General features: G+C 47.3%; 1 protein-coding gene across 1 annotated transcript in view; it reads right to left on the reverse strand.

Moving 5' to 3' along the window:
• Positions 1–5067, reverse strand: part of DENND4A (DENN domain containing 4A) — a 576041-nt gene extending 570974 nt beyond the window's left edge. The window contains 1 exon segment of the mRNA XM_030189785.1: positions 4963–5067. The gene's annotated coding sequence lies outside the window, so the exon portion shown is untranslated.
• Between the last annotated feature and the right edge of the window lie 14150 nt (positions 5068–19217).

Here is a 19217-nt window from a genome sequence, read left to right on the forward strand (position 1 = left end):
ACCCACTCGATGCCTCACTGCTCCCAGCACGAGTTGGTCGTTCCACAGCCATTACTTCGCTCCCGACGTCCATGCGTCCCTCAATGTCAATGCCGCCGACCTCGGTACCGATGTCGAAGGACTGGACTGAGCCCCAAAAACCTTCTCTCGTTGGGCCTCGAAAGACACAGACTACAAGCAGCTGGGCTGTGGTCGGGCCCAAAGCAATGGATACACCAAGCATGGGTATCGGTACCCAAGATAGTCGGGTTGCACCGAGTACAACGTTTAAAGCCGCTGGGTATCTTTGATGACATGGAAGAAAAAACGGCTTTGGCGAAATCAAAAGACGCAATCGTGCCTGCTAAAAGAAAAAAGGGCACCAAAAAAAAGGGAGAAAGCAGGCCGCGTCGAAAAACAAAGGAAACTTTAAAAGGGGCAAAAAAGTAAAGAAAACTACAGGAGGGGTTTTTTTTTTCTTAACTTTAAATCCTACTATACAAAACAGAAAGAATTAAGACAAAAAGACAACGTCAGAAAACTCTTTCCCGGGCCTGCAAGGAGCGGGGAAAAACTCGACCACATCTCACCGCAGAGAAAAAACAACTGAGCGGGAACGCTCACTTGAAGGGCGGGAAGATGGTCACACACGCGCGCCAGAAGACTCTGGCAAGATTTTTTAAATATTTTGCTTGCAAAATTGCCGGTTCCCGGGCTGACGCAGACGTCGACCCGCATGTGAGAACAAGCAGCCTGCTTGTTCTTGGAGAATTTTCTTTCCATTAGTCCCACAGATCAATCCAAAGACTGGTGGGTTATGTCCCTCTGCCAGCAGGTGGAGATAGAGAGAACTTCTGAGGCTCACTATATGTGGTCATATGTAGCCACCCAAACTTCAGTATTGTTGATACCAAAGCCATGTGGACCTTCATCATCCAACTAAAGCCTTATTCTCCTGTCTTCAGTAAATATACATAAACCCTGCCACCATAAACGCGGGAGGAACTCCTGCAGATCACAGCAAGTAAAGAGATCCACTTCAATTCACCACAAACCAATAATGAACAACCCGTAACAGCAAACCAAACATGAACTGGAAACCAAACAATCAAAATACGCAAAAAAAACTTAGGGAGGGCACCTGGATTGATCTGTTGAGACTAATGGAAAGAAAATTATCACATAAGAAATATAATTTTACCTTCCATAGCATCCCACAGATCAATCCAGAGACTGGTGGGATGTACCCAAAAAGTTCTTAAATAGTGCGGGACTCAGAAATCCCAGTTTGCAGAACCGAAGCACCGAAGGCAGTGTCAGCTCTTACTGCAACATCCACTAGGAGTGGCCTAGTGGTTAGGGTGATGGACTTTGGTCCTGGGGAACTGAGGAACTGAGTTTGATTCCTGGCACAGGCAGCTCCTTGTGACTCTGGGCAAGTCACTTAACCCTCCATTGCCTGCCGCATTGAGCCTGCCATGAGTGGGAAAGCGCGGGGTACAAATGTAACAAAATTAAAAAAAAAACGATAGTGCTTTGAAAAGTTATGAACAGACGACCAAGTTGCCGATCTACAAATCTCCTCTAAGGACACTAACCTCGACTCTGCTAGACGTCACCTGCGCTCTAGTGGAATGAGCCCTCAGCTGAGCAGGCGGCTCCTTCCCAGAAGTGATGTACGCTGAAATAATGGCTCCCTTCACCCAGCGAGCTACCGTAGCCTTAGAGGCTTGCTGCCCCTTTTTCCACTGACTGACACACAACACACACAGAGTGAGGTGTCCACTGAGTGACACACACAACACACACACACAGTGAGGTGTCTACTGAGTGACACACAGGGTGAGGTGTCCACTGACTAACACACAACACACACACACAGGTGTCTACTGACTGACACACAACACACACACAGTGAGGTGTCTACTGACTGACACACAACACACACAGACAGAGTGAGGTGTCTACTGAGTGACACACAGAGTGAGGTGTCCACTGACTGACACACAACACACACACACACAGAGTGAGGTGTCTACTGAGTGACACACAGAGTGAGGTGTCCACTGACTGACACACAACACACACACACAGAGTGAGGTGTCTACTGAGTGACACAGAGTGAGGTGTCCACTGACTGACACACAACACACACACACAGAGTGAAGTGTCTACTGAGTGACACAGAGTGAGGTGTCCACTGACTGACACACAACACACACACACAGAGTGAAGTGTCTACTGAGTGACACAGAGTGAGGTGTCCACTGAGTGACACACAACACACACACACAGTGAGGTGTCCACTGATTGACACAGAGTGAGGTGTCCACTGACTGACACACAACACACAGTGAGGTGTCCACTGACTGACACACAACACACACACACACACACACAGTGAGGTGTCTACTGACTGACACACAGAGTGAGGTGTCTACTGACTGACACACAACACACACACAGTGAGGTGTCTACTGACTGACACACAGAGTGAGGTGTCTACTGACTGACACACAACACACACACAGTGAGGTGTCTACTGACTGACACACAGAGTGAGGTGTCCACTGACTGACACACAACACACACACACAGTGAGGTGTCTACTGACTGACACACACACAGTGAGGTGTCCACTGACTGACACACAACACACACACACAGTGAGGTGTCTACTGACTGACACACACACAGTGAGGTGTCCACTGACTGACACACAACACACACACAGTGAGGTGTCTACTGACTGACACACAACACACACACAGAGAGGTGTCTACTGACTGACACACAGAGTGAGGTGTCCACTGACTGACACACAACACACACACAGAGAGGTGTCTACTGACTGACACACAGAGTGAGGTGTCCACTGACTGACACACAACACACACACACAGTGAGGTGTCTACTGACTGACACACAGAGTGAGGTGTCCACTGACTGACACACAACACACACACACAGTGAGGTGTCCACTGACTGACACACAACACACACACAGTGAGGTGTCCACTGACTGACACACAACACACACACACACAGTGAGGTGTCTACTGAGTGACACACAGAGTGAGGTGTCTACTGAGTGACACACAACACACACACACAGTGAGGTGTCTACTGACTGACACACAGAGTGAGGTGTCCACTGACTGACACACAACACACACACACAGTGAGGTGTCTACTGACTGACACACAACACACACACAGTGAGGTGTCTACTGACTGACACACAGAGTGAGGTGTCCACTGACTGACACACAACACACACACACAGTGAGGTGTCTACTGACTGACACACAGAGTGAGGTGTCCACTGACTGACACACAACACACACACACAGTGAGGTGTCTACTGACTGACACACAACACACACACAGTGAGGTGTCTACTGACTGACACACAGAGTGAGGTGTCCACTGACTGACACACAACACACACACACAGTGAGGTGTCTACTGACTGACACACAACACACACACAGTGAGGTGTCTACTGACTGACAGAGTGAGGTGTCCACTGACTGACACACAACACACACAGAGTGAGGTGTCCACTGACTGACACACAACACACACAGAGTGAGGTGTCCACTGACTGACACACAACACACACACAGTGAGGTGTCCACTAACTGACACACAACACACACACACACAGTGAGGTGTCTACTGAGTGACACACAACACACACAGAGTGAGGTGTCTACTGAGTGACACACAGAGTGAGGTGTCCACTGACTGACACACAACACACACACACACACACACACAGAGTGAGGTGTCTACTGACTGACACACAGAGTGAGGTGTCCACTGACTGACACACAACACACACACACAGTGAGGTGTCTACTGACTGACACACAACACACACACAGTGAGGTGTCTACTGACTGACACACAGAGTGAGGTGTCCACTGACTGACACACAACACACACAGAGTGAGGTGTCCACTGACTGACACACAACACACACACACACAGTGAGGTGTCTACTGAGTGACACACAACACACACAGAGTGAGGTGTCTACTGAGTGACACACAGAGTGAGGTGTCCACTGACTGACACACAACACACACAGAGTGAGGTGTCTACTGAGTGACACACAGAGTGAGGTGTCCACTGACTGACACACAGAGTGAGGTGTCCACTGACTGACACACAACACACACACACACACACACACACAGAGTGAGGTGTCTACTGACTGACACACAGAGTGAGGTGTCCACTGACTGATACACAACACACACACAGTGAGGTGTCTACTGACTGACACACAGAGTGAGGTGTCCACTGACTGACACACAACACACACACAGAGTGAGGTGTCTACTGACTGACACACAGAGTGAGGTGTCCACTGACTGATACACAACACACACACAGTGAGGTGTCTACTGACTGACACACAGAGTGAGGTGTCCACTGACTGACACACAACACACACACAGAGTGAGGTGTCTACTGACTGACACACAGAGTGAGGTGTCCACTGACTGACACACAACACACACACAGTGAGGTGTCTACTGACTGACACACAGAGTGAGGTGTCCACTGACTGACACACAACACACACACAGTGAGGTGTCTACTGACTGACACACAGAGTGAGGTGTCCACTGACTGACACACAACACACACACAGTGAGGTGTCTACTGACTGACACACAGAGTGAGGTGTCCACTGACTGACACACAACACACACACAGTGAGGTGTCCACTGACTGACACAGAGTGAGGTGTCTACTGACTGACACACAACACACACACAGAGTGAGGTGTCCACTGACTGACACACAACACACACACAGAGTGAGGTGTCTACTGACTGACACACATACAACTCTCTTCCTCAGCCTCCCTTTCTCTGCCGCACCGGCTCCATCACCCCCGGAAAAGAAACTAACTAACGGTTCTTCTGCCCCTCCTCCTCCCTCTCACTGACAGCCCCGTTATCTCACCTGCTTCCGACCGACCGCGCACGCTCCCTCACAGCGGACACCGGCTCGCGCCGCCTCCCGCCATCTTGCTTGGCTTTTCCACGATCACGACGAGCCGAGCGCGCGGCGGAGAAGGAGATGCGGAGCGCGAGCCCGTCTCGTGACAAGGCTGCCAGGTGCCTCGCGCGGTCCTAGCGCCCCCTGCCAGCTCTATCTGCTGCACTTACGGGCTGCGGCCTGCAGGAGGCGCCCCTGGGACATCCGAAGGCTGGGGAGGAGGAGGGAGGCGTCGGGAAAGCAGATTTCAGCTGGGGTAACGGATCCGCTAAGAAGGGAAACGAAGCTCAGTAGCAATGGACGTCCCAGTTCCACTCAATATCAAGAGTTGGGCGTCTTGCATTTCTCTCCTGATAAAAGCCTGATCTACAGCTTCATCAAAATCGATCAAGAAGGGGAGCGGTGCAATTTTATTGAAAAACACCCACACACACACCCCAGGGCAGATTTCTGTAGAGGAGCAATCAGGAGGTGAAGGTGGGGCAGTCCATCCGTTCCCCTGCACCACAGAAGTCAATCACTTGGTAGCCCCTCCTTTCCTCTTACTTATCACATACACCAGTACCTCATCATCCCCACTCGGAGGTCAATGCAAGAAGCCACACTGAGATGCAGTAATCAACCAGCAGGCAACAAACAAAAACCGTGCACACCATAGCAGTAATCCGCAGCTCATTGTAAAATGTGCCCCTTCCTGACTGTCACTGCATGAGCAGGGACTGCATCATTATAAAAATACAAAAAAATAGAAGGTCACCTGCTGCCAAGGAATAGCCTTACACAAAATGGCTGTGCTGCTATCCTTGCAGATCATCTCTGTACTCTCCAGATAGTGATTCTGAAAGGGGTATTTTCACTATCAAGCTCATTTTCAAAGCACTTAGCCTCCCAAAGTTCCATAGAAACCTATGGAACTTAGCCTCCCAAAGTGCTTTGAAAATATGCCTCATATGCCATCCAAATCTGATTTTGGATGTTTAGCAAAAAAAAAACAAAAATGTCCGAAAAACCAGTGCCAAATATTGCCATTTTCCAACCTTTTGGTTTGAAAATCACCCTATTTTAGACGTTTTGTGCTCAGTGCAACTTTCTTTAAGAGTCATTTTCAAACAAAATATGTAAAAAAAAAAAAAAAGTCTGGGGGCCAGCAGCATAGGAGCCAACTTTTCAAAATTAATGGGGGTGCTAAGCCCAATGGAAATCACCCTTCCCTGGACAGTCACAAGGAATTTTCTCAATATTGGGGGTGCTCAAGCACCCACAGCGTCGGCTCCAATGGCCAGCAGTCCTATTAGATGGACCACACAGACATCCCAGCAGAGCAGTGAGACAGCTGTCCTGCTTAGGGGACACTACACTGGACTTCACATAAAAGGTTACAGGTACACCAGAAGCAGAGAAATACCTACTGCCTCACTGTATACTACTACAATAGCTCTCAAGCTTGCAAGTGTCACCTATATATAGATTCACTAGATATTTGGGGGGGAGAGGAATACGCAAATGTTCCACCACTATACTGACCATTAGACTACTTTTAGGACCTGCTGGCTGCTGTAAGAGGAATGATCGTTATTTCTGCAGCTGTCATAGAGCCTAGGATGTACTGTAGCTTCACTTCTTAGGAGGGGTGGAAGAGGGTCTGGCCACCGGGGGGGAATAATGGAGAGTCATGCCTTTATCCATCCAATGGTCATCTGGTCGGTTTGGGCGCCTTTTCGGCCCTATTAGTTGTTATTGAAACAGATCTAGCCAAAAATATGCTATTTTCTACCCTGGACGTTTTTACAATGTTTCATTATCACAGGAAAAGGTCCAAATTGTAAGCCCACCCTAGTCCCGTCCAAAACACGCCTCCAACACGCCCCTTTGGATTAAGGCAAACTGCATAGAAAAGCGTCTTAAAAATTAATTTCAAAAATAATGTTTTGTGTGGATGAGTGGCCTAGTGGTTAGGGTGGTGGGCTTTGGTCCTGAGGAGCTGAGTTCAGTTCCCACTTCAGGCACAGGCAGCTCCTTGTGACTCTGGGCAAGTCACTTAACCCTCCATTGCCCCAGGTACAAATAAGTACCTGTATACAATATGTAAGCTGCATTGAGCCTGTCATGAGTGGGAAAAGCACAGGGTACAAATGTAATAAAAAAAAAACATTTTTGTGGGAAAAAAAGTCCATCTGCCACTTTGTGCCATTTTTTTAAATGTTTTTCTATTTCGACAATGAGCCACTGAATATCCTTACAGACTACCTGTGTACTATCTGGATAGTGCCTTTGAATATAAGTACATAGGTACATAAGTAATGCCACACTGGGAAAAGACCAAGGGTCCATCGAGCCCAGCATCCTGTCCACGACAGTGGCCAGTGCAGGCCAAGGGCACCTGGCAACCTTCCCAAACGTACAAACATTCTATACATGTTATTCCTGGAATTGTGGATTTTTCCAAGTCCGTTTAGTAGTGATTTATGGACTTGTTCTTTAGGAAACCGTCTAACCCCTTTTTAAACTCTGCTAAGCTAACCGCCTTCACCACTTTCTCCGGCAACGAATTCCAGAGTTTAATTATACGTTGGGTGAAGAAAATTTTTCTCTGATTTGTTTTAAATTTACTACACTGTAGTTTCATTGCATGCCCCCTAGTCCTAGTATTTTTGGAAAGCGTGAACAGACGCTTCACATCCACCTGTTCCACACCACTCATTATTTTATATACCTCTATCATGTCTCCCCTTTATATTTATCTTATATATATATATATATATATATATATATATATATATATATATAATTTTTTTTATTGAATTTTCAAATACATACAAGCATATCAAACTTGTTCAGAAAGTTGGTTAATTAGAATCTAAACATCATAGGAAATTATAATAAATTGTATAGGTTTCTACAACTAACCCAACATAAGTCCATAAATGGAGTTCAAAATTACATTACGTTGAAGAATAAACAATATATATTTAAAGAGAGTAAGCGGGTGTGTGCTTGATCCTATATATACTATTTCAAGCATTAATAATCATAAAACACACATTTGTCAGAGTGATAGTTAACTAGACATTTGCCCGGAAATTTAAGAAAAAAGGTTGCTCCCAATTGAATCACTTTTTTTTGTTACATTTGTACCCCGCGCTTTCCCACTCATGGCAGGCTCAATGTGGCTTACATATTGTATACAGGTACTTATTTGTACCTGGGGCAATGGAGGGTTAAGTGACTTGCCCAGAGTCACAAGGAGCTGCCTGTGCCTGAAGTGGGAATTTAACTCAGTTCCTCAGGTCCCCAGGACCAAAGTCCACCACCCTAACCCTAACCACTAATCTTTTCCGACATGCTTGCGTCTCCCTTGATACATCTGGATATACACATATTTTTAACCTCTTAAAGAGTTTTTCTCGATTTTTATAAAACATTTTTGGTATCCAAACTTAGTGCCTTTGAATATCCTTACACACCACCTCTGCATTATACAGTTAGCGCAGGGGCGTAGCCAGACACCCAATTTTGGGTGGGCCTGGGCCCAAGTTGGGTGGGCAGAAGAACCCCACCCCATCCCATAGGTGATTTGGTCTCTCCTCTCGCCTGCATGCCATATGGTCTCTCAAATATACCTCCTCTCCTGCACACTTTTTAAATTTCAGATTTTCACCGCAAGTGAGGAGCAACTAATACACACCAGGGGCGTATCTGCGTGGGGCCTCAGGGGCCTGGGCCCCCGCAGATTTTGCCCTGGACCCCCCTACCGCCATCAACCCTCCCCCGCTGCCGTTCTTACTTTTGCTGGCAGGGGACCCCAAACCCCCGCCAGCCGCCCCGCAGTGTTTGAAATTCATCTTCGGCCTCCGTGGCCGTGCTGCTGTGATAGGCGCTGTTGAAATCCACTTCGGAGTCTGACGTCGTTGTACGTGCTGCGACGTCAGACTCCGAAGTGGATTTCAACAGCGCCTATCACAGCAGCACGGCCACGGAGGCCGAAGATGAATTTTAAACACCGCGGGGCGGCTGGCGGGGGTTTGGGGTCCCCCGCTGGCTGAAGAAGAAGTTTTTACGGCAGCGGCAGGTGGAAGCAGACCTCGGCTGGCGGGGGGTTGGGGTCCCCCGCCAGCAAAAGTAAGAACGGCAGCGGGGGAGGGTTGGCTGCGGGAGGGGGGTAGAGAGAGTCATTGGTGGCGGTGGGGGCACGGCGGTGGGGGCTCGGCGGCGGGGGGGGGGCTAAAATGTGCCCCCTCCCTCTGGCTCTGGCCCCCCCTACCGCCGGAGTCCAGATACGCCCCTGATACACACTACTCATGTAGGCCCCACATCCTTCCCACTGATGCAGCTTCCTGCTTCCGCATAGGCAGGAATACGTCAGAAGGAAGTCTGTGGGGCTGGTGTAAGCAGTATGTATCAGTCGCTGCTTCCTGCAGGTGACGATCTGCTATTTATAAGGATGCAGGAGGGACAGTTGTTGGGAGTTTTCAGCTTGGGAATCTCTGCTGGCCACATCATAGGTGTGCTGCTACTGGTGGGCCTGAGCTCAAAGTGGATGGGCCTGGGCCCACCCAAGCCCACCCTTGGCTACGCCACTGAGTTAGCGCCTCTGAATATTCTTATAGACCACATCTGTACTATCTGGATAGTGCTGGAGAGCTAGAATTAATTATTTGCTTCGGACTTTATGGAAGGAGATGTAAGAGATCTACCTGTACCGGAAATGGGTTTCAAGGGTGATGATGCAGAGGAACTGAAATAAATTTCGGTGAACCTGGAAGACGTACTGAACCAAATCAACAAATTAAAGAGTGCTAAATCACCTGGACTGGATGGTATTCACCCCAGGGTACTGAAAGAACTCAAACATGAAATTGCTGATCTGCTGTTAGTGATCTGTAACCTGTCTTTAAAATTGTCCGTAGTACCTGAAGATAGGAGGGTGGCCAATGTGACACCAATTTTTATAAAAAGGATCTAGGAGTGATCTGGGAAATTACAGACCAGTAAGCCTGACTTCAGTGCTGGGCAAAATAGTGGAAACTATTATAAAGAATAAAATTACATAACACATAGACAAACATGGTTTAATGGAACAGAGTCAGCATCAGTTCAGCCGAGGGAAGTCTTGCCTCACCAATCTGCTTAATTTCTTTGAAGGTGTGAATAAACATGTTGATAAAGGTGAGCTGGTTGATGTAGTATATCTAGATTTTCAGAAAGCTTTTGATAAAGTTCCTCATGAAAGACCCCTTAGACAATAAAAAAGTAACGGGATAGGAATCCAATGTACTTTTGTGGATTAGGAATTGGTTATTGGACAAAAAATCAGAGGGTGGGTTTAAATGGAAATTTTTCTCAGTGGAGGAGGGTGAATAGTGAAGTGCCAAAGGGGACCGGTGTTTTTTAACGTATTTACAAATGATCTGGAAATCAAAATGTCGTGATTAAATTTGGAGATGACACAAACTATTCAAAGTTGTCAAAACGCATGCGGATTCTGAAAAATTGCAGGAAGACCTTAGGAAACTGGAAGACTGGTCATCCAAATGGCAGATGAAAATTTAATGTGGACAAATGCAAAGGGATGCAAATTGGGAAGAATAATCCAAATCGTAATTAATTGATTTGATTTGCTTACTTTATTTATTTTTTGTCTATTAGATTGTAAGCTCTTTGAGCAGGGACTGTCTTTCTTCTATGTTTGTGCAGCGCTGCGTACGCCTTGTAGCGCTATAGAAATGCTAAATAGTAGTAGTAGTAGTAGTCTCTTGTAATCAGAGGTGATATTGTGATGTCATAATGCCTCAGGCCACCAATAAGAGCCAACCTCATCAGTGATGTCACAATGGCTTGATTGTCCTATACTTGGCTCACTTTTATTACATAGCTCTTTGAGCAGGGACTGTCTTTCTTCTATGTTTGTGCAGCGCTGCGTACGCCTTGTAGCGCTATAGAAATGCTAAACAGTAGTAGTAGTAGTAGTCTCTTGTAATCAGAGGTGATATTGTGATGTCATAATGCCTCAGGCCACCAATAAGAGCCAACCTCATCAGTGATGTCACAATGGCTTGATTGTCCTATACTTGGCTCACTTTTATTACATAGCTCTTTGAGCAGGGACTGTCTTTCTTCTATGTTTGTGCAGCGCTGCGTACGCCTTGGAGCGCTATAGAAATGCTAAATAGTAGTAGTAGTAGTCTCTTGTAATCAGAGGTGATATTGTGATGTCATAATGCCTCAGGCCACCAATAAGAGCCAACCTCATCAGTGATGTCACAATGGCTTGATTGTCCTATACTTGGCTCACTTTTATTACATAGCTCTTTGAGCAGGGACTGTCTTTCTTCTATGTTTGTGCAGCGCTGCGTACGCCTTGTAGCGCTATAGAAATGCTAAATAGTAGTAATAGTCTCTTGTAACCAGAGCTAATATTGTGATGTCATAATGCCTCAGGCCACCAATAAGAGCCAATCTCATCAGTGATGTCACAATGGCTTGATTGTCCTATACTTGGCTCACTTTTATTACATAGCTCTTTGAGCAGGGACTGTCTTTCTTCTATGTTTGTGCAGCGCTGCGTACGCCTTGTAGCGCTATAGAAATGCTAAATAGTAGTAGTAGTAGTCTCTTGTAATCAGAGGTGATATTGTGATGTCATAATGCCTCAGGCCACCAATAAGAGCCAACCTCATCAGTGATGTCACAATGGCTTGATTGTCCTATACTTGGCTCACTTTTATTACATAGCTCTTTGAGCAGGGACTGTCTTTCTTCTATGTTTGTGCAGCGCTGCGTACGCCTTGTAGCGCTATAGAAATGCTAAATAGTAGTAGTAGTAGTAGTAGTAATTACCTGATGCTAGGGTCCATCTGAGGTGTCAACACTCAAGAAAAGCATCATAATGTAGTTGTTGACAATACGATTAAATTTTCTGCCCAGTGTGCAGCAGCAGCCAAAAAAGCAAACAGGATACTATGAAATATTAGGATGCAAAATAAGACAAAGAATATTATAATGCCTCTGTATCGCTCCATGGTACAACCTCACCTTGACTATTACGTTCAGTTCTGGTTGCCATATTTCAAAAAAAGATAGAGCAGAGTTAGAAAAGGTTCAAAGAAGAGCGACCAAAATGATGAAGGGGATGGAACTCCTCTCGTATGAGAAAATGGTAAAGAGGTTAAGGGTCTTCAGCTTCGAAAGAAGATGCCTGAGGGGGGATATGATTCAAACTTCTGAGTGGTGTAGAACAGGTAAAAAGTTAATCAATTTTTCAGTCTTTCAAAAAGTACAAAGACCAGGTGACACTCAATGAAATTATATGGAAATATTTTTAAAACTAATAGTAACATAGTAACATAGTAGATGACGGCAGAAAAAGACCTGCACGGTCCATCCAGTCTGCCCACGATAAACTCATATGTGTATACCTTACCTTGATTTGTACCTGTCTTTTTCAGGGCACAGACCGTATAAGTCTGTCCAGCAGTATTTCCCGCCTCCCAACCACCAGTCCCGCCTCCCATCACCGGCTCTGGCACAGACCTCGTATAAGTCTGCCCTCCCCTATCCTAGCCTCTCAACCACCAACCCCTCTTCCCCCCGCCACCCAATTTCAGCTAAGCTTCTGTGGATCCATTCCTTCTGCACAGGATTCCTTTATGCCTATCCCATGCATGTTTGAATTCCGTTACCGTCTTCATCTCCACCACCTCCCACGGGAGGGCATTCCAAGCGTTCACCACCCTCTCTGTGAAGAAATACTTCCTGACATCTTTCCTGAGACTGCCCCTCTTCAATCTCATTTCAAGTCCTCTCGTTCTACCGCCTTCCCATCTCCGGAAAAGATTCGTTTGCGGATTAATACCTTTCAAATATTTGAACGTCTGTATCATATCACCCCTGTTCCTCCTTTCCTCCAGAGTATACATCTTCAGGTCACCAAGTCTCTCTTCATACGTCTTGGAACGCAACTCCCATACCATCCTCGTAGCTTTTCTTTGTACCGCTTCCATTTTTTTAACATCCTTCGCAAGGTACGGCCTCCAAAACTGAACACAATACTCCAGGTGGGGCCTCACCAACGTCTTATACAGGGGCATTAAAACCTCCTTTTTTCTGCTGGTCACACCTCTCTCTATACAGCCTAGCAACCTTCTCGCTACGGCCACCGCCTTGTCGCACTGTTTCATCGCCTTCAGGTCCTCAGATACTATCACCCCAAGATCCCTCTCCCCGTCCGTGTCTATCAGGCTCTCCCCACCTAACACATACGCCTCCCTTGGATTTCTACTCCCTAAGTGCATCACTTTGCATTTCTTCGCATTGAATTTTAATTGCCAAACGTTAGACCATTCTTCTAGCTTCTTCAGATCTTTTTTCATGTTTTCCACTCCCTCCGGGGTGTCCACTCTGTTGCAAATCTTGGTGTCATCCGCAAAAAGGCAAACTTTACCTTGTAACCCTTCGGCAATGTCACTCACAAATATATTGAACAGAATGGGCCCCAGCACCGATCCCTGAGGCACTCCACTACTCACCTTTCCCTCCTCCGAGTGAACTCCATTCACTACCACCCTCTGGCGTCTGCCCGTCAACCAGTTCCAGAGGGTGGTAGTGAATGGAGTTCACTCGGAGGAGGGAAAGGTGAGTAGTGGAGTGCCTCAGGGATCGGTGCTGGGGCCCATTCTGTTCAATATATTTGCGAGTGACATAGGAGGAAATATTTTCATTCAAAGAACAGTTAAGCTATTGCCGGAAGATGTGGTAACAGAGGTCAATGTATCTGGGTTTAAAAAAGGTTCGGGCAAGTTCCTAAAAGAATGTTGCTACTAATTGGGTTTCTCCCAGTTACTTGTGACCTGGATTGGCCACTGCTGGAAGCAGGATACTGGGTTAGATGCACCATTGGAGTGGAGGAGTAGCCTAGTGGTTGCTACTATTTGAGATTCTACAGGGAATGTTGTTAGTGGAGGAGTAGCCTAGTGGTTAGTGCAGTGGACTTTGATCCTGGGGAGCTGAGTTCGATTCCCACTGCAACTCCTTGTGACTCTGGGCAAGTCACTTAACCCTCCGTTGCCCCTGGTACAAAATAAGTACCTCAATATATGTAAATTGCTTTGAATGTAGTTGCAAAAAACCTCTGAAAGGCAGTATACCAAGTCCTATTTCCCACTGGTCTGACCCAGTATGGCTGTTCTTATGTGTCATGATGCCTCTGAATTTCCTTACTACCATGGCGCTATTGTGATAGTTGGCAACCACAGAAGTGGAGAAACTGGATCTGCTACACGGGGAAATAGGGAGACAAAGGCGTGATCAACAAGACACTTCCAAGCAAAACCAGGGAGACGAGAGATGGAAAAATTGTTCTTTAATAATAAATAAGACTTATGGCACCGTGTTTCGGTGAAGAACGCCTGCCTCAGGGGTCTCTATATAGTGATCGCTTGCCAGGTATTTGTGACCTGGATTGGCCACTGTTGGAAACAGGATGCTAGGCTTGATGGACCTTTGGTCTGTCCCAGCTGAAGAGCGAGCAACCGAATCAAGCCTTTAAAAAGACTGACGATTGGTGAACGTACAAGTGGCATAACTAAAAACATCAAGGGAACTTGAGACGAATTCCATGAGAACCGCGCAGGAAAATCACTGTGTCAGCAATTTTTCCATCTGTCTCCCTCATCCACTCTCTCATTACCTCATTACCTCTCGCCTTGACCACTGCAACCTACTCCTCACTGGCTTCCGATCAGGTACCGCATACAGTTCAAGCTTCTCCTACTAACCTACAAATGCACTCGATCTGCAGCCCCTCCTTACCTCTCTACCCTCATCTCCCCCTACGTTCCTACCTGTAACCTCTGCTCTCAAGACAAATCCCTCCTCTCGGTACCCTTCACCACCACTGCCAACTCCAGGCTCCGCCCTTTCTGCCTCACCTCACCCCATGCTTGGAACAAACTCCCTGAGCCCATACGCCAGGCCCCCTCCCTGCCCATCTTCAAATCATTGCTCAAAGCCCACCTCTTCAATGTCACCTTTGGCACCTAACCACTATACCTCTACTCAGGAAATCTAGACTGCCCCAACTTGACATTTCGTCCTTTAGATTGTAAGCTCCTTTGAGCAGGGACCGTTCTTCTTTGTTAATTTGTACGGCGCTGCGTAACCCTAGTAGCGCTCTAGAAATGTTAAGTAGTAGTAGTAGTTTTGCTCGGAAAAGTGTCTTACTGATCATGCTACTCCTTTGTCTCCGCTATCGAGATAGTGCCAGGATGATTCATGGGCTGGGCAAACGCGATCCCCAGAGTTATCCAGCTAGTGGCACTGTTCAGTCTGAACGCTATCTGAATTGCAGTTTGAACATCACTGCTACCCACGTACTCAATGAATATGCACGAGATAGTGCAGACAGTGGATGTCATTACAGTGGTTCCCAAACTTATTCACGACACCCCTAATATCTGTGCAAGTTTTGCACGGCACCCCCTCCTGCCCTCATCACACGTTTCTCCCTTCCGGACACACATTTCTCCTCCTCCTCCCCCCTCCCCCCCCCCCCCAAAAAAAGAAAAAGGTATTCCGGGTGGGGGGGGGGGGGAGTTTTCAAAATTGTGTTAATATCAACTTTGTTCTATGACCTGCAAGGGCCCTTAAATATACAAATACCTGGAAGAAAGACTGGAATTATTGGTGGGTATAAATGGAGGTCAAGACACATGTACATGCTGAATAAGACCCAGCACGCACCCTCATCTCCCCTTACGCTCCTACCCGTTACCTCCGCTCACAGGATAAATCCCTCCTCTCAGTACCCTTCTCCACCACTGCCAACTCCAGGCTCCGCTCATTCTGCCTCGCCTCACCCTATGCTTGGAACAATCTTCCTGAACCCTTACGCCAAGCCCCCTCCCTGCCCGTCTTCAAGTTTTTGCTTAAAGCCCACCTCTTCAATGTCGCCTTCGGCACCTAACCACTACACCTCTACTCAAGAAATCTAGACTGCCCCAACTTGACATTTCATCATTTAGATTGTAAGCTCCTTTGAGCAGGGACCGTTCTTTGTTAATTTGTACAGCGCTGCTTAACCCTAGTAGCACTCTAGAAATGTTAAGTAGTAGTAGTAGTAGTAGTAGTATACAGCACAGCTAATCTTACATCAGCTGCAGTTAGACAGTGCACACTTTGGAGTTTCTCTAACCACTCAGTGCTGTATGGAGATCTACTTATCCTGTTTGTGGCTAAACATTGACACCAGTGGCTTAGCTATGTGGGGCCACAGGGGTCTGGGCCCCCGTAGAATTGGCCCTGGACCCCCCTGCTGACAACCCTCTCGACCCCCCCCCCCTCCCGCCACCAACCCTCCCCTGCCACTGCCGTTGCCGTCAGCTACCTTTGCTGGCGGGGGACCCCAACCCCCGCCAGCTGAGGTCCTCTTCCAGTGCAAGGCTTCGTTCTGTTTCTGTGAGTCTGACGTCCTGGACGTCAGACTCACAGAAACAGAACGAAGCCTTGCAGATCAGCCAGCGGCCGCGTTGCTGGCTGATCTGCAAGGCTTCATTCTGATTCTGCAGGACGTCAGACTCACAGAAACAGAACGAAGCTTTGCGCCGGAAGAAGAGGACCTCACCTGGTGGGGGTTGGGGTCCCCCACCAGCAAAGGTAGCTGACGGCGGCGGCAGGGGAGGGTTAGCAGCGGGAGGGGGGTTGAGAGGGTCGTCCGCAGGGGGGGGTCAAAGTCGTTGTTGGTAGTGGCGGGGGGGGGGGGCTAAAATGTGCCCCCTCACCTCGGGCTCTGGACCCCCCTCCTACCGAAAAAAAAAATTGAACACACTGAAGCTTCATTCAGCGGAGCATAGAACTGGAAGCCCTCCTCTGCTAGACAGTGTGGTAAATATCAACCCCCTTATGATATCCAGCAGTCCTGGGAACATTTGCACTGCGAGCGGCAACTCCTAACGCCCCAGTGGAATGGACCTTGCGCATGGCCACTGTGCCCGCCCCTCTCCCACAATCGACATCGCAACCACCAATACGTGTGCAGTAGTATCTTACCTGGTGTAGGGATTGGATGGGAGTCCGAGCAGTATAAAGTTTGCATAAAAGAAATGATTGATACAGCCAGTGGAAGAGCAGCGTTAACATATTAAAACGCGATAACCTACCAGGTGGAATCATCAATAAAAATGTTGACACTTTTTCATCCATTTGGATACAGAAAGTGAAAGTGCCTTGGTGCTTTGTAGCTTTTACTATATGAGACGTGGGGTAAGGAATAATATATTGTAGAGGAATATATTCGAGTTATTCCCCAAGTTTTCCACGTCATCAGTGTGACCCCTGACGCAGGTGCTAGTCACCGAAACACGGGCCGTGTCGGGTCTTTTTGTCAAGGCTCATTCATTAAAGAACTATGTTCCATTTTTAAAGGCCCGTGGTGCTGTTTTTTTTGTTTGGACTTTAGTTTGTACTTCGTTCCCTCTCTTTTGTTATATCCTAGACACATAATATATGTCATGAAAAATGTTATGAAAATGACTGCAGTGTAATGGGTAGAAGTCAATAAACAATGATGCTTAAAAAAAAAAAATGCGAAAACTCGGGTTTTCACAACCAATCAGCATGCGCTTGCCTCTCCCTCCACTGCACTCCTGTGAGTTTGCCGCGGCGCACCAGGCGCACAGTTTGGGAAACGCTGAGTGCAAACAAATTCATATTTGCTATGGATATCTTTAAAACCAGACTGGTTTCGAGTGGGTTACGAACCCCCTGCTGTAGGAGATTTTTTTCAGAGCAACTTCTGCCCCCCCCCCCCCCCCCATCATATGGACAGAGACCCAGGACAAGAAATCACTTGCTGTGTGTGCCTCTCTCCTACATTAGCTGCTGTTGGAGTGGAAGCAATGAAGAGGGGATATACTACCCCCCCCCTCCCCCATGTGTCTTCCCATCATACTGAAAGAAGGAACCAGATCTTGACAGGAAGTCAATCTGGAGAAGCTCTCAGTGTTTCATGTGCTTCTAGTCACATTGCAAAATATATCGATGAGTCATGCGACATGATACAGCCCGGCCTGCATTTTGTTTGCTGTTTAGCTTGCAAATGAGTTCTCTAGGCTAAGTGAGATCTGGCCCCGTGTTTGCACTTTGTTTTGGCATACTGCTGAATATACTCAGTCATTCCACCTTTTTTTCTCTCTTGCTGCTTACAGGAAACCATTACCGTCTGTTTAGATTCTTGAAATACTGTCTTTCAGTGGTACATCCAAAGTGAGAGTTTATAACATACAGAGAGACACAATTTAGAGAGATGATGGTGTCTGAAGATGTTAAGGTGATGAAACAATGCCACAAGGAGGACAAGGATGCTAGGCTGCATAGAGAGGGGTATACCTAGCAGAAGAAAGGAGGTGTTGATGCCCCTGAGGGCGGGCCCTGAGTTAGAGTATAACATGGGCAGCCATGACCTGCCCTTGACCCTGCGATTTCTTTCCTATCCCATCCGGATCCACAGAAGCTTAGCTGAAATTGGGTGGCGGGGGGGAAGAGAGGTTGGTGGTTGAGAGGCTAGGATAGGGGAGGGCAGACTTATACGGGGTCTGTGCCAGAGCCGGTGATGGGAGGCGGGAAATACTGCTGGACAGACTTATACGGTCTGTGCCCTGAAAAAGACAGGTACAAATCAAGGTAAGGTATACACATATGAGTTTATCGTGGGCAGACTAGATGGACCGTGCAGGTCTTTTTCTGCCGTCATCTACTATGTTACTATGTAACAGGCAACGGATAGGCTCCCAAGAGAAATGATTAGCCACACAATTGTATTGATAGTAATAGTAACATAGTAACGTGGAGGGGTATAATCGAACGGCGCCAGCCATCTATATGGCCAGCCATCTTCGGGGCTGGCTCCGCAAAGGGGCGGAGCCAACCGTATTATCAAAAAAGATGTCCGGCCATCTTTTTTTTCGATAATACGGTTGAGGCCGGCTAGATATCAACATTTAGGTCAAATGTTGAGATCGCTGGGTTTAGAGATGGCCGGCTTCGGTTTTCGGCCATAATGGAAACCGGGCCCGGCCATCTCAAACCCGGCGAAATGCAAGCCCTTTGGTCATGGGAGGAGCCAGCATTTGTAGTGCACTGGTCCCCCTCACATGTCAGGACACCAACCGGGGATGGATTGGGGTACTGGTGAGGGGTATAGGAGAAGGGGATAAATCTCTGAAGGG

Source organism: Microcaecilia unicolor, chromosome 1 (assembly GCF_901765095.1).
Source record: "Microcaecilia unicolor chromosome 1, aMicUni1.1, whole genome shotgun sequence".
Taxonomy (NCBI): Eukaryota; Metazoa; Chordata; class Amphibia; order Gymnophiona; family Siphonopidae; genus Microcaecilia; species Microcaecilia unicolor.